Raw genomic sequence first — 21,922 nt, forward strand, 5'->3', positions numbered from 1 at the left:
CAACACAAACAGATCCAGGCATTAGCTACGGATACAGTTCCGACAGTTACTTCACCAGGGGCAATGTTGCCCATTCATTGCTTCATGTGAGTACACCACATAAAATATAAATGTATATAAGTTTAAGGTGGTACACACCACTTTCACTAAAATTAATTTGGCTCGTTTAATTTTCACAAAGTTTTGAAGTATTTACAAAAATATAAAAAAAATTGAACCAACCATTTTATCAGAAAAATTACACTGGTTATATAGCAGTTTGACAGACAGTAATTTTGATCATTCAGAAGCTGAATTTCCCCTTAACAAAACAACGTAATTAAAACGTTTAGCTGATTTTACAGAGCTATCTCCCTGTAGTGTTAGGTACCACATTAATAGGAAATATCTGAAATTACTGGTATTTAGAGGAATGTGGAATGCATGCCAATGAGACAACTCTCATTCATTGTTTTACATCCTGTTTTACCATGTGAGATTTGTGTTGAATTGCGTGCATATTAAATATGTGTATTTGTTCCATATTTGATTGTGAATCTCGTATTGACTTATTAGTTGTTTGCTTTACTTACAGTGGAAATGTTTTCATGCATATTCATGATGCATCATGGTAATGAATCTTGTGAAAAAATTAAAGATGTTGCCTTATTTGTATGAGTTAACTTGTTGAAGATGGTTATTTGAAAGTCCTCCTTGTGTTTAAATTTCATTGATTTCTATTTACTTATACTAAAGTTATTGTGCGAAAACCAAGAATAATGCTTAATTAGGCCCTTTTGGACCCTAATTTCTTAACTGTTGGGACCAAAACTTCCAAAATCAATCTGAACCTTCCTTTTGTGGTCATAAACCTTGTGTTCAAATTTCAAAGATACTTATTTACTTATACTAAAGTTATAGTGCGAAAACCAAATGTCTTCAGACGACTACGAAGCCAACGTGATACCAATAATTGACAAATTTTTTTTCAATTTTTGCGGTTGTATAAAAATACAAAGAATTTGAAGCAACCGTTTTTTTTCAGAAAAAATACACTGGTTATATATATTTAGCAGTTTGACAAACACTAATTTTTCCCTTAACAACATAACTCAAATTTTACAGAGTTATCTCCCTGTTGGGTTAGGTACCACCTTAACTGTTTTCTTTCATATAAAAACATATGTTAGGCTTGTTCTGTCATTTTTATACATGTCCAGAGTATATTTATTCATGTGGTTTTGCACTTAAGGACTCTGCTTTGTATCTTGGCTCTCCACATTTTGTACATTCTCTGTCTAATGAGTGGTCATTGTCACTTGTTTTGCAGAAAAGTAAGCAGTCATTGACACATGCATCATATCTTTTTGTTTCTATAATCATCGGTTTTATCATTTGATATGCTTCCTTATAAGATTCAGGGAGGCAGTTGGGAGTTGGTAATACTGTCTTCTCATTTTTTAGGCACATGCTCAGTGCTGTTTTAGACATTCCATTGTTAGCGCTGAAATTTATGAAGTGTCTAAACAAGGAGTCAAGTAGTGTTGTACGACAACCTGGATATAGTGGTTCTTGAAGTTTTTCGCTAAGTGAATCATCATTATTCTCTATCGGTAAAAAGTTTGGCTTCAGATATGAAGATTCCTTAATTGAATTACTGATGGTTTTAAAATAATTCTGTTGTTGTCTTCTTTGAGTCCTTTTACTTTTCCCAAGTTCTGAAAGAAAAGACAGATTTTAGTGAATTTGGAATTGTGTGATTGATATTAACTCAGATCATTATAACGAAAAAATTAATATATAAACATTTAGCATTCTGATTTCTGTGAGTATTGCAAATCACTACATGTACCTCAGGGATCTCCATGGCCTGTTTAATGATAGCGCCCCGCCAACGTTCAAATGTCTTGCCCAATCTTCAAATGACTTGTGCCATCGTTCAATTGTCTTCTGCCATGGTTCAAAACTGGAAAGTTTTTATAGCCTGACACCATTTTATTAGCAATTTTAATCAAATGCATGTTATTGCATAACCCTCAGGCTGTTTTTATAGTATAATCCATTAGGGATAACCAGATTAAGATCGCTAATCACTTGTACCTGAGCTTGTACAGATAGATCAACAAAACAGACAGGAGAATATTATCTGAAGATAAACGATTTATTTGTCGAATTATCTAACTAAGTTTCCGCAAATGCTTATGATAATTCAGAGATCAAATAAATAAATTGATAATCCAGTTACAAAGTTTTAACAAGATGAACACATGCTTTTATTTTGACTTGCGCAATCAGCATCCCCCTTTTTTAAGAAGTACAAAATAAGGCGTAGAACAGTAATTGTTATTTCATCAGAAATAACTTGAGTACTGCTGTATTGTAACAATAATATATAGATATAGGAAGATGTGGTGTGAGTGCCAATGAGACAACTCTCCATCCAAATGACAATTTAAGAAGTAAACCATTATAGATTAAAGTACGGCCTTCAACACGGAGCCTTGGCTAACACCGAACAACAAGCTATAAAGGGCCCCAAAATTACTAGTGTAAAACCATTCAAACAGGAAAACCAACGGTCTAATCTATATAAACAAAACGAGAAACGAGAAACACGTATATATTACATAAACAAACGACAACTACTGTACATCAGATTTCTGACTTAGGACAGGTGCAAACATTTCGTATTTTATAATCAAATTGATACATCCGCACTACTGCAAACCAGCCATACTGGTAATGGGTTCATGACTACTGAATTTGACAGTGTCCGTGAAAAATAAGCTCCACATGATTTTTAACCCCCATAACAATTACAAAAAAATAGCAAGAAAAATGCATTGGGACCTTCGTGACAGCTATTGGTTATTCTCGACTTAGGGAAAGGTAGGGGCATGAGGGCTTGGCCTTTGAAGGGTTAATAAAAACGGCAATCATTGAAAATATATACTTCTATATAGTATTTATAATGAAAATTCAAATAAATATAATTCAAATAAAATAAATTAGCATGTTCACCCATACTTATGTGGAGGGATGAAATACATTACATCGTGCTACACTGTACGGCGTATGATACAGTTTATGATGATGAAAGTTCCTCCATGGTTCAATTTTCATCCATGGAGATCCCTGGTACCTGTTACAAATTCATTTTATTGGAACAAAATCCGAACTTGATTTATAACTTGTCACAGTGTATACTTTTTGACAAATTATATCAAATCAACATCCTCAAGAAAGAAGACCAAAAGTGTTGAAAATTTATCATTTAAGTGACTATTTTTAGTCCAAAAATCATATCTCTGAAAAAAGTAATCCTACTGCACTATTCCTGGGGTATAAAAAAAAAAACGCCATATGTTTAGTAGTCATTCATTTTTTCTCCAGTTTGTTTTTAGTTTAAATTAAATTAAAATCATTTTACACTTGCAGAGAGCCATAAGAACCCTAGATGAAGTGTCCGACAATAGACACAAGACAATTGGAATTGTTAGAGAGATGTTTCCAGAGATACGCTCATCACCAAAAACCAACAAAAAGTTAAACCGTGCTATTAGAAGGTCAAAAGTCAACAGACAATACTATGGTAACCTCAAGTACGTAATTTTATTTTTTTCATGAATAGTTTTGGTTAAATGACAGTCAATGGACTCTCATCATTTGATGTGTTTTATTGTTCCATGCAAGAATATATATGGTTTAAGGGTGGGGACTGTTTACAACTTTTTAACCAAGAGGGGATGGGTATGACCCCAAGGGGCTTCCCTTTTATTTCATTTCATTTGTTTTATTACCCAATATTGTGATACAGGAAATATCTCTTCATGCAAGATTAAACAACCTCACATACCCCACATCCACACATTGTCTTTATAGGAGAAATTAAATAATGGTAAGAAAAATATAAAAAAAAATCCTGTCTTTATGCACATCTACGTAGTATGTCCTTATTATCTTCAAAAAGCTTCATTAAATTCTGTTACAGTGTAGTTTCAGAGGAGTTGCTATGACAAGAAACAGGACTGACGGATGGACGGGTCAAAAACATTATACTCTCTGTGTCTTCTTTCCATGGGGTATAAAAATGATAACAGGCCAGCCCCAGGACCATAAAAAAATACAGTTGTACGAATTAACATTTTTAATTATTTGTATATTGTACTTACCACATATATCAAAATAACCAGAAAAATCCATATTCATCTAAGGTAATGTAACCATCACTTTGTACACGTATTAACCTAAATGAGACAAAAGTTAGGAATTAATTTTACATATATTTAGACAAATTTCTTTTTATGTTGTTATTCAACATAATGTTATGATCTACAAATATCCCCCCTAACCCCCTATCATATTACAAGAGTTTATGTGAGTTAATTTAACATACAAAAAATAGATATTTAACCCCTCTTTTGTGGTTATAAACATTGTGTTAAAATTTTTTGATTTCTTTTTACTTATATAAATACAAAAGTTATAATTCGAAAACAATCCGTCTTCGGATGATGTGATACCAATATACAACCATATTTTTTTTTATTTTTGCGGCCGTATAAAAAAGAATGAAGCCAGTGGGATTAAGAAAAGCATGAAATGTCCATAGACTCGAACTGGTCTTACCTTTTTAGCTTGCCAATATTTCATTATGTTTTAAATCATTGTCTTATTGGTCAATGTTTACAAACTCCTGATGTGCAAAATTCCAATTAGGATGTGTATTCGAAAGTTGACTTTGCGCATGTGTGTACATGGTGAAAATAGAAGAAAACTTACAGAGGCTTGAAATGGGGAAAATGGTCCTGATTTTACGTTTGGTGATGAAATAAAGTTTATTTGAGACTTAATTTACTGATGTTAACTTAAAGGAGTACATGTAACACTTCTTTGTGATGAAAATACAAGACTCTTATGGTAACCTTATAAGAGATGGTGAAATTGCGTCACTCTTTATCTTAGCTGTAACTAAAGCTAGGAACGTGGCCATAGTTTGATAAAATACAATATTGTCTTAAGGGAGCTACCATTTGATTTTTATGGGGGGGGGGGGGGGGGCTAGGATGAAAAATTTTGTCCTGCCTTTTTTTTTAGTTGTAATCTCTGTCCTGCCTTTTTATTTTTCACTCTATTCGGTCCTGCCTTTTTTTTTATTATAGTTTATCCTGACTTTTTTTTACCTAAATTGTCATCCTGCCTTTTTTTTTTGCAAAGTGTCTCATCCTGCCTTTTTTTTTACGCAAAACTCCTGTCCTGCCTATTTTTTTCAAATTTCATCCTAGCCCCCCCATAAAAATCAAATGGTAGCTCCCTAAATGAGTGCCATGCATAAATAGATTTCCAGAAGATTTTTGCTAATTGACTAGAAGTAAATCTTAGTCATATATGTCATGTATGTCAGATTCTAAAATAAATAAAATACAATGTCTAATTCATGGCTCATGCTAGCAGGCGACATCAGTGTTCAAGTCGCTTTCCAATCAATTCCTTTTGCCTAACCATCAAAAGTGAAATCTAGTCATGCTGTTGTCACCTGACCATTCTCTATTTAGTTGCTTTCATGGATCATTCTTAACAAGTCAATGAAACATAATTTATTTTTATGATAATTAAAAGATTTGGACTTAAATTGTATACTCCAACTTGAATTGAACAATACAAAAAGAACATTATTTACATATATAAACTCATCATACCAGTAGACACTTAATACTATAGTACTAGAGCACTTCTCTCTCAAATCTCCACTTCTCCCTATCTGTTTCAAAGAGAGTCACTTGCAATGTATCCCTATGATTCTGAAGCATGTGAGCCCTGTCTCCATGCCAGCTATTAAATTTTATCAGTGTGTTTAAATTTTATAGTTAAAAGATATCTAGTATGATTTACAATATGACAATGCCATCACAGACCAAAGGACATTGAATATAAATCAGGTAAATGTAAAGGTGAACAGCATAAAACCATAAACGAGCAAACTTTTGTTCATCTTTCTATAGTTACTCACAGTATTCTCCCAAGGGCCTTTTAACTTCATGGTAATGTGATTTTACAATTTTTAATGTGATGCTATCTGAAGTGGTTTTCTTATAAATTATGCTATGGATGTGTTGCTATACATTTTAATAACTAGATGGTTTTTCAATTTCCCCTTATTACCACGAAACAACTACATGCACTATACATACAAAAATATGTAAATTGCTCTGACTATGGTCATTGCAATTCATTTCCTTAATGACCACTCTACACCTACATGTACATTTGTATCTCCAGTACAGCCCGGTTTTATCAGACTCTAAATAAATCTTAATTTAAGGTCTTACAATGACAATGTTTGTCTCTCATGTTCCATAACTAAATGGCCAGCTATTTTTAATATATTAATTACGTGGTACGTGTACATGTACAAAAATGTATATGTATGATTACTATTGATACAAGTCTCCACTAGATCAAATATTGTAGCAGTTAGCAAATATAGGTGAACATGGTAAACAGACTTCAATAATGAGCATTTATACACCTTTTTTTCTTGGTTGAAATTTCAGGTATAAATTGCTGTTGTATATTAGTGAAATCCTTCATATAACAACAAAATTATTGGCCTAAATTATGTACAAAAAAATAACAAACAAATATACACATGATACATGGCACAGACACCATACAGAAATTGAGAATGTGGCGGGGTTAAACATCTAAGCCGGATCCTAACCATTCCTCTAACCATAGGTCAATGTAATACATAGAAACCACTTAAAATTTAAATCTGAGAAAATCAATGCATGTACAAATATATATCAACAATATTTTCTCAACTGAGTGATGGTGCTAATCTGTAACATTTTAATTTGCATAAGGACAGTACTGGTTTATATGAAGCTGGGTGTGATTTAGATGTTAGTTACAAAAATGTAACTTGTTATAATTATTATTACTGATATCTATACATGTAAATCAACTATCAGTCATGTCAGTGTCACCAAATGAATATTACATGTACAAAAAAGCTGAGATGAATAAAATAGTTTAAAATTGAACACAATTGAGTAATAGCTAAGTATTTAAGACTCTGCTATTAAATTCCCCATTTTCCCTTTCTTAAATTAAAGAAAATAATGATTTTCATATACATGTATGACGATATTTTACAGCTTTCTGAAAGGGATTTTTTTATTTAGGCAAGCACTTTCTACTGCTTTTTATGCTTCTTATAATGTAATATAAAGGGTAGAAAAAAGTTAATAATCAAACTTCAGAACTAGAGACCCCTTGACCACCAAACTGTGAAAAGTCAACCTCCACCAATGAAACTTCAGGAAAAATTGAAAGTCTGTGTTAATACATGTACTTTTAAGAATACATTTTTCATGTTTTTCAAAATACATTAAGTTTTAAGTAGAAGTACAGATTAGTTATTTTTCAAATAATTTATTCATATTCATTGCCTTGTCACACATATGTTCTGAATTACACTTGCACCTTAAGAAAGTTTCTTATTCAAATATTGTAAAAAATTATCAATGACAGTGGACAATACTTCCTTTCATTCTTTTAATGTCAACAAGGCTCCCAGTTGAATGCCATAATTTGACCTTCTTAGGCCCGAGAACACAGTTATTTTGTAGTGCATTTCTTTTAGACAATAAATTCAAATTAAAAAAATCTGCACCTGCTCTTTCTCAAAATGATTTTACAGTGTAGTGTACTACCAGTGAGACAAATAATATCAAAATTATACAAACTTCTACCAGCTCTAACTCAAAATATTGACAAATCTATGTTAAGGGGGTGTAAAATTCAGTTTGACAGCTTCAGACGTGCTAAAATTTGACCTTTTAGAACTGGACTAATTTACTTCTTAACATAAAGATTCAGCACCCAATTTTTTTTGACATGTAATTACATCCCCCTACTTAATATTGCATGCATTTAATATCAAGAAATAAATTGGGAAAGTGTATCAAATAAAACATGCAAGTTATACACTGTTTACACTAGGGACTATATTCGTAGACAACGAAAACCAAAGGACGATAACTGTGTCCTTGGACCACATGTATAATGGTTTACTTTTATAAATTGTTATTTGGACGGATAGTTGTCTCATTGGCAAACACACCACATCTTCCTATATATCTATGTATAACAGTGTGTAGAAAAATATTCAATACACTACTTTGTGAATTCTGTCAGTGAATATTTCATCAGGGGGGGGGGGGGCAATAGGGGTCTGTTAACAGGTTAACAACACCTAGATTTTGGCAAAAACAGGTCACAAAAAATGCTGATAACATTTAACGAACAACTTGATCTCAAATAACAGTTACCAGCACCTTGAAAAGGGCCATAACAGGTTAACACAAAAAGGTATATTTCCCCCACCCCCATCCCCACCCCCTCATTCCATATATTTTTTTTAAATAGAAAGTTCAGAAATATACTTTTGTGTGAATACAAGGGATTTTCAAGTAAGACTGAGGTGGTGATGTTTCAAACATTTATTAGCACGGAATTCACTGCCAAGTTATCAATTTTAATTTGTTATGATGGAGTGCGGAAACTGAAAGCCTCTAGGCTCTTACTCTGCAAATTGCAATATATCTATACATTTTTACATTTATAAATGATATTATAAGGCCGGTGGCAATATAAGATAGTTTTCTATTAGAAAAATCTACTTACGGGTGTCTACTATTTCCGATGTAATTTACAGGTTGTAGTTTGTTCGGCTTCAGCATCTAAAATGGCGCCAACGATAGCGTGCCTCAATCGATACTCCTCTGGGGTCACCTTAAACTACGTAGAGTATTGCAAGAGTCTTCCGAATAATTTGTGCACTGCGAGATTGATTGGAAACTTTCGTTATTTAATAGATTTTTCCTGCCTCAAATTTACCCAAAATGAAATTTATATGGAAAACATAAAGAAAATAAGTGATAATGGTTTTTTTTCATTTCCAATATTAAAAAAAAAATACATCAAAATTTAATTAAACATGATTACGCGTTTTCAAGTCACTATGATCATCCCGACATCCCGTATTTTTTTAAGAACATCTGTAATTCTTTAATTTATAACTGATAAGTCAAGTTGACAAATTTTTCACCACGGCACCAGTCAGTAATTGCACAAATGTATTTGCAATCACTTAAAAAGTTTCAGATGCTTTAATATTCAATAAATAAATAATACTTCGGCAATCTTGATTTTTAACTCAAGTCGCAGCGGTTTGTGCAGCAGTTTGACTTTGAGCTACTTATTTTTTTTAATATCAAAAATATTAATTAATTAAATAGGAAGAAGCAAGAATTAAAGTTGATTATTTTTTCTATTTAATTAAGGGGACATGGCACACTTTCAGTTAACATAAACCGTCTTCTTTCTAATTTTTATTTTATTCTTAAAAGGGGAGCAACCCCTGATAATCACTGTGAAAGTTTCACCCGTTTTTTATCCAAATTTTAAAAATCTGAACATGCCTTGACACGGTCTGACAACATCTTAACGTAATTTTCTATCCGTAGTCTGTTTTGGTCTGACACAGTCGTAACGGATCTTAACAGCCCGCTAGACGATTCAGTCTTTTCCGTCTTGACATGCCTTAACGAACTGATTTACCTGATGAGGCTATCGATCTGAACGACGACTGAACGACCTTAAATATCTTGACGAATTTCTCTAGCGGTAAATCCAGTCAATCAAGATGCGATCAGACCAAAATGACCGTTTCAGACTGAAATCGTGCTACTAGTGTAGGTATCGAAGGGCGCTATGTTCAAAAATCTGAAACTATAAATTTGAAAAAAATGTCAAAAAATTAGGGGGGTCGGCCTATTCCAGGAGTTCTAGAGAAAAATAATGAGGGTGTCACGGGGTATGACTATACAGGTCATGTAGAGAAAAAAACAGGCGCTTCTTTTGCGCTAGGTATCGAAGGGCGCTATGTTCAAAAATCTGAAACTAGAGCTCAAAATTCGAAAAATTTGTCAAAAAAATTGGGGTAGGGTCGGCATATTCCAGGAGTTCTAGAGAAAATAATGGGGTGGTGTCACGGAATATGACTATATAGTTCTTGTAGAGGAGAAACAGGCGCTTTTTTTGCGCTAGGTATCGAAGGGCGCTATGTTCAAAAATCTGAAACTAGAGCTCAAAATTCGAAAAATTTGTCAAAAAAATGGGGGTAGGGTCGGCCTATTCCAGGAGTTCTAGAGAAAAATAATGGGGGGTGTCACGGGGTATGACTATATAGGTCTTGTAAAGGAGAAACTGGCGCTTCTTTTGCGCTAGGTATCTAAGGGCGCTATGTTCAAAAATCTGAAACTAGAGCTCAAAATTTGAAAAAAAGGTAAAAAAATTAGGGGGTCGGCCTATTCCAGGGCTTCTAGAGAAAAATAATGAGGGGTGTCACGGGGAATGACTATATAGGTCTTGTAGAGGAGAAACAGGCGCTTCTTTTGCGCTAGGTATCGAAGGGCGCTATGTTCAAAAATCTGAAACTAGAGCTCAAAATTTGAAAAAAAGGTCAAAAAATTAGGGGGGTCGGCCTATTCTAGGACTTCTAGAGAAAAATAATGAGGGGTGTCACGGGGTATGACTATACAGGTCTTGTAGAGGACAAACAGGCACTTCTTTTGCGCTAGGTATCGAAGGGCGCTATGTTAAAAAATCTGAAACTAGAGCTCAAAATTCGAAAAATATGTAAAAAAATGGGGGTAGGGTCGGCCTATTCCAGGAGTTCTAGAGAAAAATAATGGGGGGTGTCATGGGGTATGACTATATAGGTCTTGTAGAGCAGAAACAGGCGCTTCTTTTGCGCTAGGTATCGAAGGGCGCTATATTCAAAAATCTGAAACTAGAGCTCAAAATTTGAAAAAAAGGTCAAAAAATTAGGGGGGTCGGCCTATTCCAGGGCTTCTAGAGAAAAATAATGAGGGATGTCACGGGGTATGACTATATAGGTCTTGTAGAGGACAAACAGGCGCTTCTTTTGCGCTAGGTATCGAAGGGCGCTATGTTCAAAAATCTGAAACTAGAGCTCAAAATTCGAAAATATGTTAAAAAAAATTAGGGTGGTCGGCCTATTCCAGGGCTTCTAGAGAAAAATAAGGAGGGGTGTCACGACTTATGACTATATAGGTCTTGTAGAGGAGAAACAGGCGCTTATTTTGCGCTTGGTATAATAGGCGCTTTGTTCAAAAATCTGAAACTAGAGCTCAATATTTGAAAAAAATGTCAAAAATTAGGGGGGTCAGCCAGCAGCGGCATAACAAAAAAAAACTCATCATAAATACCAGACGCGCGTTTCGTCTACAAAAGACTCATTAGTAACGCTCGAATGAAAATAATGGTTGAAAGGCCAAAATAAAGGACGAAGTTGGAGATCATTGAGAACCAAACATTCCTAGCAGTTTTGTCAAATACAGGTAAGACAGTTTATTCCTGGTGTAGAAAAACCTTAGGTTTTTTTCAAAAATTCAAAGCGGTGTTAATTTATAAGATTATATTAATGATAAGTCAAGTCAACACAAGTCCTGACTTGTGGGATGGTGATACCTTCGGGGAAATAAATCTCTACCAGCAGTGGCATCGACTCAGTGGTTGCATTTTAAGTTTTAACTCATCATAGATACAAGTATTTTAATTTTATATTTACGCCAGACGCGCGTTTCGTCTACAATATATCAGTGAATGTCCTGTGAAGGGAAAACAGGCGCATCGTTTGCGTAAGACTTCAAAAGGTGCTATGTTCAATTTTGTCGAAAGGAACTAAAAAAATTAATGAAAAACTCAACTGTCAGACGAGAACGCGAAAACCAAAGAAAAAAAACAACATATCGGAGTCAGTAAAAACTAATTTTCAAAATCTTGTCATATAAAGTCATAATTTCCCCATCCGAATAACATGATAAAAGAGTTTGTAAAATGTGTTATGTAAATACTGATAAATAAGAATGCTGATTACTGGCTGATTTTCTTTTTCAAGGGTATGTCGAAAAGAAAACGACGAAGATGAAAGAACTTTAGTGCGAATGCCAGCCGGTATATAACCTAAAGTTCTATATACACTTACAGACTTAATAGACAGTCTAATTTTTATTCTTTCAACAGTTTTTTTCATATCAAAGGTTTTGTATCAGATAACAAAAATCAGCAAAGAGTACTGCATTGTTAAAAAGAATGATTGTAAAACTACATACAGACCAGTTAACTTTATCAATGACAATACAAGCGCCTCAACCTTTAAGACGGTATAAGTACCCTCGTCCACGTGTGGGTGTTGTCTGATAAAAATAGATGTATACACATGGAAAAAAGTATTTTGTAAAAGGTGTTGTGTAAATACTGATAAAAAATGCTGATTACTGGCTGATTTTCTTTTTCAAGGGTATGTCGAAAAGAAAACGACGAAGATGAAAGAACTTTTGTGCGAATACCAGCTGGTATTTAACCGAATTGAAATTAAAAAAACACTCTTTCTTTTTTTCTGATATAATTTGTTAAAATAGAACTAGTTAAACACTATTTAAATATCACCTGAGTTTGATCAATAATTATCGACTCGATAGGCTCTTATCTGCACATGCAGCTACTGTACCCGTACACAGCAAAACATGTGTTTTTATCCTCATTGTTTTCAACACTTTAAATAACCAAGTTTATAAAGCTGTGTGATTGACACCTTGAAATAGGTCCTCCACAACTCTTAACCATTAAGATGGCAGATTATCAGCATGAAAGAGGCAGGAATGTCGCTGTGACAACTGTACGTATTGTCGGTCATCACTTTTCCACAATTAGTCGTTTAGAGAATAAAAATCAGGCGCAATACACGATATAAAAGACTATCCGAGATCAAAAAGACCCCCTATGCCACCTGCTAGGGAAAATCAAGCATGTTGAAGCTTAGTCAGAAAAAACCCATTGCATACAATACAATCCTAAAAAGAGAGGGGTGGGCATACAGGAGCCTTTTAACAATAACTGTTCGAGATTGAATCATCCCTTCTGGTTGTTGTGCGATAAGACCATTTTAGGGACGTTTGCTTATGAACAGACACACAGTTATCTTTACAATGTAGTGCAGAGCTCGCCAAAATTGGAAATAAGCATCGTGTAGGAAGATCCATTGTTCAAATGGAATTTTGTTTATCTTCCTTGACCAGATCGTAGCCCGGATTTGAACCATATCGAGCATATTTGGGACATTATTGGGCGGAAAGTGCACAAAAGGATACCCCAGTCCAAACACGTGATGAAATAAACAATGCTCTTCATCAGAAATGGTTGCTGCTACCTAAGCAACAAATTAGTCGATTTATGGCAGAAATCATAAGACGTTAAGTGGCGGTTGACCGTTTAAATGGAGACTGCGCACAAAGTACTATTTCTTTGGCGTATAACGATTAACCATGATGTGAACAATCATCTTAAGATTAATTTTGAAATGTCTGACATTGTAAAGTTCGACTACAGTAAAAAATGGTAAAATGCAGTTTTTTGTACAAAAAACACCTCATTTTGTTTTTAGAATTGTGGTTAGATAAATAATTTTTTTTCAATCATTTTTTGTTCGTTAAAATGCCAATGTTTTCATAAACTATGTTTCAATATTATTTTACAAATATTTTATCATGTTCCATCCACAATAAAAGGCTGATTATTCAAGTTTAAAAAAACCAATATTTTGCAATACTTTTTTCCATGTGTATATATATAAAAAAAAAACAACATTACTTTGCTTTTTGAGTAAAATATATTTAATATATTAGTTTGTAATATTTTCACAATTAAAACTAATGATCTGAATAATTTATTCATGATCATTTAGTATTTTTTTTTAAATTCGAAGATAACTTTACTCCATTTTCCGATTTCAAACAAATACGCATTTTGTCAACCATTTACCTTTATAGAGATGGAACTGAGTTTTCCTTTTGATCATTAAATGTATCGAGCACTATTCAATGTCTCTAGAATGACTTTGAAAGGCGCTAAAGACTTGTCTTAGAGATACATGTTAACGTCCCCGAGGTTGCAACTCACGTGAAACGAGGTTGTGTGAAGATTGGCAAATCCGCATTATTCATCTCCATAATGGATTTGGAGAAACTCATGGAAGAAACAAAAATAGGCTATATGCGCAAACAGTTTGTAACCGACTTCATCTAGGCAGTCTAAGAGCTCGTCGTTCGTTGAAGTGACATATCCTTAAGCAGAATCGAAGGATGTCGCGAGTTAAATGGAGAGGGTACTGATTCGATGACATAGACTAACATGGAGACAAATCCTTTTTACCGCTGAATCGAAATTCAACTTGACATTTATCGACGACAGGGACATGGTCTGCCGCAGGTGCAAGGCATGCTTTTTGATGCATGCGTACAGGAAACAAATTGGCTTTAGGGAGGCAAATTAATGGTATGAGATGGATAACCTACCAGGAATGCCCCGATCTGACAATTAGTGAAGGAAACCTAAATGCAAAAAGGTATAGGAACGAATTTCTGGCTCCACTAGTTCTCCCGTTTCTCCGAAGGCATCGTTAAACTACATTTTTAACAGAAAACGCCCGTTGTAAACACATTTTAATGAGTTTTGGAGAAAAATCGCATTTGAGTGTTGCCGTGGCCAGTAATGTCTTCAGATTATCGCCAATGGGACATCTTTGGGGCGAACTTGGAAGACTCACCAAAAAAAGCCCAAATCCATCGGAAAAGGTCATCCAACTTGAATAACACTTTTCAGGGAAAATAACAACAGAAAGGGTCATTGATAAAACGGGACGATCAAGTGTAGTTTCTTCAGATACTGGAACATGAATGACCACAATATTACCATCCTGAAAGCTCTGAGGGCCATTTCGGATGCTGTAATGAAATGTTGGTTCATTCAAAAGCACGTATGAAACGGATATAAAATGGATGCAAATAGAATATGATGCAGCAATAAAAGAACGTGAGAAAAAATAATGAACAAGCTGGACAAGTATGACCACAAATTCAAACATGCAGAACCATTGATTTGTTAACTTCACGAAAATAAAACGGCAGCTGAGATCCAGGTGATGAATGTTTGGTAAGCAAAACAAGAAGAACAAGAAAGAGAAATTGAATAGATTCACGGAGTGAGATGTGTTGAGACAAACTAGAGTAGATATCGAAACCTTAAAAATTGATGGTAAAACGTTGCATCATACTCATACCTCTCGTAAATACCACACACATGGCGTTTACTATGTGCCGCACTCAATGTAATGTCACGTCACTTTGACATCTTTCTATGATTAATACATCTCTCCCATAGTTAAGAAGTCCTTTATTTCTATTTTAAGAAAGGAAAAGTAAGACAAAGCTTAAAGCCATTTGTACCGGAAATGAACGAGCACTTACAAGACTTTAGAAGAATTTTGGATACATATATAAAACTGGATAGTTTCGATATAAAAATTGAGGAATTTTAGATTCATACTCACAAAAAAGTGATATTTATAGGTCATCATGATAAAATTGCAGAAGATTGCTCATATAAAAAGGTGGTGGAAGAGATTTAGCAAACAAATCAGTAAATGTTCGTTAAGATTAAGAAATCCGTTAAATTAGAATTTTTTTTATTCAATCCTCACAATCATCTAGTGATATCTTACCCGTCAATACTATCGTTTTTTAAGGTAGCCATGTTACTGCCTCTAATACACCAAGACATATCATAATTTCACCTAGAGACAATGTCTACCCGCAAGTCACCCCTCTCAATAGCACCGGCACGCCAATTAAATTGATGCACGTCGACATCTCTTGTTTAATAGAATGCAGCATATATTCATAGTAGTTACTCTGATTTATCAGAGAAAACCGCTGAATCATTGGTTACTAGTAGTAACCTTTACATTCTCATAACCTTTACAGTTCTGGAGAATCATCAAGAATATAGACCTTCTAGAGATGTTAGTTTAAGCATAGTTATTTTTTAGTGTATTTGGAAACAAGTTATTATGAATTAAATTAATCATACCCTTTCTACTTTTATTGTGCGAGTGCTGCCTTGTAGCGCCATTAGCCTGCTCTTTTTTTGGAAGCTAACACGTTGTCTTTTACGTGCAAGTGGTATGGCTCTCTTTTAACACGTGATCAGTCGCGTATCCATCTGACAGACTATCGTTGTTCCAGAGGACAATACTCGCAAATGGTGTGAAGGAAGAGCCGAAAATTTGGTCCCTGAAATTGTCTCCCAGAAACGGAGATAAAACCACGAACCGTTGTGTTTGAAAATAGAGGTTGTGATTCCATGTCTTGTTGTTTGAACCAAGAAATAAATGACGGAGAATACCTTTCCGTTCCTCCAAGAGATCATTTACATCACCCCAATTATACGATTATAGATGCGATACGAGGTATTCGGAAGTTCGGGAACCCTGTTTTTCCTCATTGTTAAAATTCTGGAATTGGTAATCACGCGGAACTGACCCTGCTGTATAGTTAGTATGTCTGCATACAAGTTACACTTCAACTTATTATCTTTCATATTTCTTATAAGTTGCGGCCACATGTCCTAAGTCGATTGCTGTTTGGTGGTGTTTTAGTTGGTTAATGAGATCTTCTAAAGTACCAATCACGCAAGTGCGAATATATTTGGCTTTAAAGTATTTGTTCATCTTCCCCATCATGGTATGATCTCAGTGGTCGAGAAAAACTCGAGTTTCCTCAAATCTTGCGGGATCAATAGAGTAGACATCAACGCAGTGTTTTATACATAGTACTTTGATCTCTTTGTTGATGAATTCGGTTATCTTTTCCGTCCATAGTTTTATGAAAATGCTTGACTTGAATATGGTATGAAAAGCAATCTGGATCATCACAACTTCTTGGTCTTGGGCGGCACTTAGTCATATTGGCAAGTAAAACATAAATGATGCGAAGAATAAACGTGAATTCTTTATTCTGTTGAAACAGAACTGTAAATAAACTCATCATAGATACCAGGACTAAATTTAGTATATACGCCACACGCGCGTTTCGTCTGCTAAAGACTCATCAGTGACGCTCGAATCCAAAAAAAGTTTAAAATGCCAAATAAAGTACGAAGTTGAAGAGCATTCAGAACCAAAATTCCTAAAAGTTTTGCCAAATACTGCTAAGTTAATCTGTGCCTGGGGTAGAAAAGACTTAGTATTTCAAACAATTCAAAAATATGTGAACAGTAAATTTATAAATATAACCATATCAATGACAATTCATGTCAGCACAAAAAGTGTTGACTACTGGGTTTGTGATACCCTCGGGGAAATAAATCTGTACCAGTTTCCAAGTTTCACTCAAACGAGCAACGATCAAGCATCGTTTCTCGAATTTACGTCGAAATATTTTATCCGTTTAACAAACTTTTCTATGGAGACACCTAGACCGATTTGTACTTTTGTGAAGATGAGGTTTGTTAAACGGTTGACTAGATGAAGTCGGTTATATAGTGCATATTTAACAACCCATGTTCTTTAACTCACATAGTTGCGAGTCGTTGTATTCTTATGTTGAGCATCGACTGTTTATTTGCAATAGGCGAGTGACTTATTTCAAAAAGACGCGTAGTTAACAACCCTAATGGACCCATCTTACGCACGGCTGTATTATATATACACATAGAAAAAAGTATTGCAACACCTTGATTTTTTAAAACTTGAAAAATCAGCCTCTTTTTTTGGATGACATATAATAACAAATGTGTATGATATTATTGAAACATAGTTTATGATAACATTGGCAACAACAATTTTAATAACAAAATGTAGTGTTTTTTTGTACAAAAAATGCATTTTTCAACTTTTACTGTATTCGAAATTTACAATGTCAGGTATTTCAAAATTAATCTTCACATGACTGTTCGCATCATGGTTGGTCGTTATACGCCAAAGAATTAGTACTTTGTGCGCAGCCTCCAATCAAACGGATTACCGCATCTCACCGTCTACTGATTCCTGCCATAAATCGGCTAATATGTTGTTAAGGTAGCAGCAACCATCTCTGATGAAGGGCATTGTTTATGTCATGATGTGTTTGAACTGGTGTGTCTTTTTGTGCACTTTCCGCCAAATAGTGTCCCAAATATGCTCGATATGGTTCAAATCCGGGCTACGATCTGGCCAAGGAACATAAACCGAATTCAATTTGAACAATGGATCTTCCTCCACGATGCTAATTTCCAATTTTGGCGAGCTCTGCACTACATTGGATACGGATAACTGTGTGTCTGTTCGTAAGCAAACGTCCCTGATATGGTCTTATCGCACAATAACCAGAAGGGATGATTCAATCTCGAACAATTATTGTTAAAAGGCTCCTGTATGCCCAGTCCTCTCTTTTTAGGATTGTATTGTAGGCAATGGGATTCTTTCTGACTAAGCTTCATCATGCTTGATTTTCCCTAGCAGGTGGAATAGGGGGTCTTTTTGATCTCGGATAGTCTTTTATATCGTGTATTGCCTAATTTTTATTATCTAAACGACTTATAGTGGAAAAGTGATGACCGACAATACGTGCAATTGTCACAGCGACATTCCTGCCTCTCTCATGCTGATAATCTGCCATCTTGCGGTTAAGAGTTGTGGAGGACCTATTTCAAGGTGTCAATCACACAGCTTTATAAACTTGGTTATTTAAAGTGTTGAAAACAATGAGGATAAAAACACATGTTTTGCTGTGTACGGGTACAGTAGCTGCATGTGCAGATAAGAGCCTATCGAGTCGATAATTATTGATCAAACTCAGGTGATATTTAAATAGTGTTTAACTAGTTCAATTTTAACAAATTATATCAGAAAAAAATAAAGAGTGTTTTTTTTTAATTTCAATTCCAATTTGGTTATATACCAGCTGGTATTCGCACTAAAGTTCTTTCATCTTCGTTGTTTTCTTTTCAACATAACCTTGAAAAGGAAAATCAGCCAGTAATCAGCATTCTTTTTATCAGTATTTACATAACACATTTTACAAACTTTTTTAGGCCGAACCTACCCCCATTTTTTGGACAAATTTTTCGAATTTTGAGCTCTAGTTTCAGATTTTTAAACATAGCGCCCTTCGATGACTAGCGCAAATGAAGCGCCTGTTTCTCCTCTACAAGACCTATATAGTCATACCCCGTGACACCCCTCATTATTTTTCTTAAGAAGTCCTAGAATAGGCCGACCCCCCTAATTTTTTGACATTTTTTTCAAATTTTGAGCTCTAGTTTTAGATTTATGAACATAGCGGCCTTCGATACCTAGCGCAAAAGAAGCGCCTGTTTCTCCTATACAAGACCAATATAGTCATTCCCCGTGACACCCTTCATTATTTTTCTCTAGAAGCCCTGGAATAGGCCGACCCCCCTAATTTTTTGACCTTTTTTCAAATTTTGAGCTCTAGTTTCAGCTTTTGAATATAGCGCCCTTCGATACTTAGCGCAAAAGAAGCGCCTGTTTCTCCTCTACAAGACCTATATAGTCATACCCCATGACACCCCCCATTATTTTTCTCTAGAACTCCTGGAATAGGCCGACCCTACCCCCATTTTTTTGACAAATTTTTCGAATTTTTAGCTCTAGTTTCAGATTTTTGAACATAGCGCCCTTCGATACCTAGCGCAAAAGAAGTGCCTGTTTGTCCTCTACAAGACCTGTATAGTCATACCCCGTGACACCCCCATTATTTTTCTCTAGAACTCCTGGAATAGGCCGACCCTACCCCCATTTTTTTGACATTTTTTTCGAATTTTGAGCTCTAGTTTTAGATTTTTGAACATAGCGGTCTTCGATACCTAGCGCAAAAGAAGCGCCTGTTTCTCCTCTACAAGACCTATTTAGTCATTCCCCGTGACACCCCTCATTTTTTTTTCTCTAGAAGCCCTGGACTAGGCCGACCCCCCTAATTTTTTGACCTTTTTTTCAAATTTGAGCTCTAGTTTCTGATTTTTGAACATAGCGCCCTTCGATACCTAGCGCAAAAGAAGCGCTAGTTTCTCCTCTACAAGACCTATATAGTCATACCCCGTGACACCCCCCCCCATTATTTTTCTCTAGAACTCCTGGAATAGGCCGACCCTACCCCAATTTTTTTGACAAATTTTTCGAATTTTGAGCTCTAGTTTCAGATTTTTGAACATAGCGCCCTTCGATACCTAGCGCAAAAGAAGTGCCTGTTTGTCCTCTACAAGACCTGTATAGTCATAACCCGTGACACCCTTCATTATTTTTCTCTAGAAGTCCTAGAATAGGCCGACCCCTCTAATTTTTTGACCTTTTTTCAAATTTTGAGCTCTAGTTTCAGATTTTTGAACATAGCGCCCTTCGATACCTAGCGCAAAAGAAGCGCCAGTTTCTCCTTTACAAGACCTATATAGTCATACCCCGTGACACCCCCCCCCCCCATTATTTTTCTCTAGAACTCCTGGAATAGGCCGACCCTACCCCCATTTTTTTGACAAATTTTTCGAATTTTTAGCTCTAGTTTCAGATTTTTGAACATAGCGCCCTTCGATACCTAGCGCAAAAGAAGCGCCTGTTTCTCCTCTACAAGACTTATATAGTCATTCCCCATGACACCCCTCATTATTTTTCTCTAGAAGCCCTGGAATAGGCCGACCCCCCTACATTTTTGACCTTTTTTTCAAATTTTGAGCTCTAGTTTCAGATTTTTGAACATAGCGCCCTTCGATTCCTAGCGCAAAAGAAGCGCCAGTTTCTCCTTTACAAGACCTATATAGTCATACCCCGTGACACCCCCCATTATTTTTTCTCTAGAACTCCTGGAATAGGCCGACCCTACCCCCATTTTTTTGACAAATTTTTCTAATTTTGAGCTCTAGTTTCAGATTTTTGAACATAGCGCCCTTCGATACCTAGCGCAAAAGAAGCGCCTGTTTCTCCTCTACAAGACCTATATAGTCATATTCCATGACCCCCCCCCCCCCCCATTATTTTCTCTAGAACTCCTGGAATATGCCGACCCTACCCCAATTTTTTTGACAAATTTTTCGAATTTTGAGCTCTAGTTTCAGATTTTTGAACATAGCGCCCTTTGATACTTAGCGCAAAAGAAGCGCCTGTTTTTCCTCTACAAGACCTGTATAGTCATACCCCGTGACACCCCTCATTATTTTTCTCTAGAAGTCCTAGAATAGGCCGACCCCCCTAATTTTTTGACATTTTTTTCAAATTTCTAGTTTCAGATTTTTGAACATAGCGCCCTTCGATACCTAGCGCAAAAGAAGCGCCTGTTTCTCCTCTACAAGACCTATATTGTTATTCCCCGTGACACCCCTCATTATTTTTCTCTAGAAGCCCTGAAATAGGCCGACCCCCCTAATTTTTTGACATTTTTTTCAAATTTTGAGCTCTAAATTAAACAATGACATAAAAGGTGCTATAATATACAGGGTAGGACTACTTTTACATACGTTCTAAATTGAAGTGGGTACATTGGTGGCCCTACATCTACAAATAATTCGTTGATAGGTGCAGAGTTATTGTGGTACTGAATATTAGCCTAAAAAGTTATGCGACTTGTTAAATCAATGGATTGGATAAAAACCATTTCAAAATAGAGTTAAAATTGCTATATTTTAACCGATTTTCTGCCTTTTTGAATATTTTTTTATCGAACGGCCGTTGTTGTTTTATTCGGTTTTTTGGTTTCTCGATATATCGCCTTACTGTTCGCTGGCTTATTGTTCGCTAGCTATTGTTCGCTAGCTTCTGCCTGGTGCTATTGTTTATTCTTCATAGACATCACCAAAATAGTACATAACACCTACACGTAACGAATATGTAAAGCAAAATTATATCCGGGTGAAATTTGATCCGGAGGAAAAAATGTCACAGTAGTTGTTGTTATTTTTTTATCAGGAGGAAAATATTTCCCTGGGATATTTTTTCCTTTGCCGTGAAATTCTATCTGGGTAGTTA

General features: G+C 35.3%; 1 long non-coding RNA gene across 1 annotated transcript; it reads right to left on the reverse strand.

The window, feature by feature from the left end:
* Nucleotides 1-1,228: 1,228 nt before the first annotated feature.
* LOC143082000 (uncharacterized) lies at nucleotides 1,229-8,830 on the reverse strand. Its single transcript, XR_012980209.1, has 3 exons — nucleotides 8,671-8,830; nucleotides 4,152-4,226; nucleotides 1,229-1,697 (listed from the first exon to the last, which is right to left on the reverse strand). It is a non-coding gene; the product is annotated as an uncharacterized LOC143082000 (long non-coding RNA).
* Nucleotides 8,831-21,922: the final 13,092 nt, after the last annotated feature.

This window comes from Mytilus galloprovincialis, chromosome 7, assembly GCF_965363235.1.
Source record: "Mytilus galloprovincialis chromosome 7, xbMytGall1.hap1.1, whole genome shotgun sequence".
NCBI classification, from domain to species: domain Eukaryota; kingdom Metazoa; phylum Mollusca; class Bivalvia; order Mytilida; family Mytilidae; genus Mytilus; species Mytilus galloprovincialis.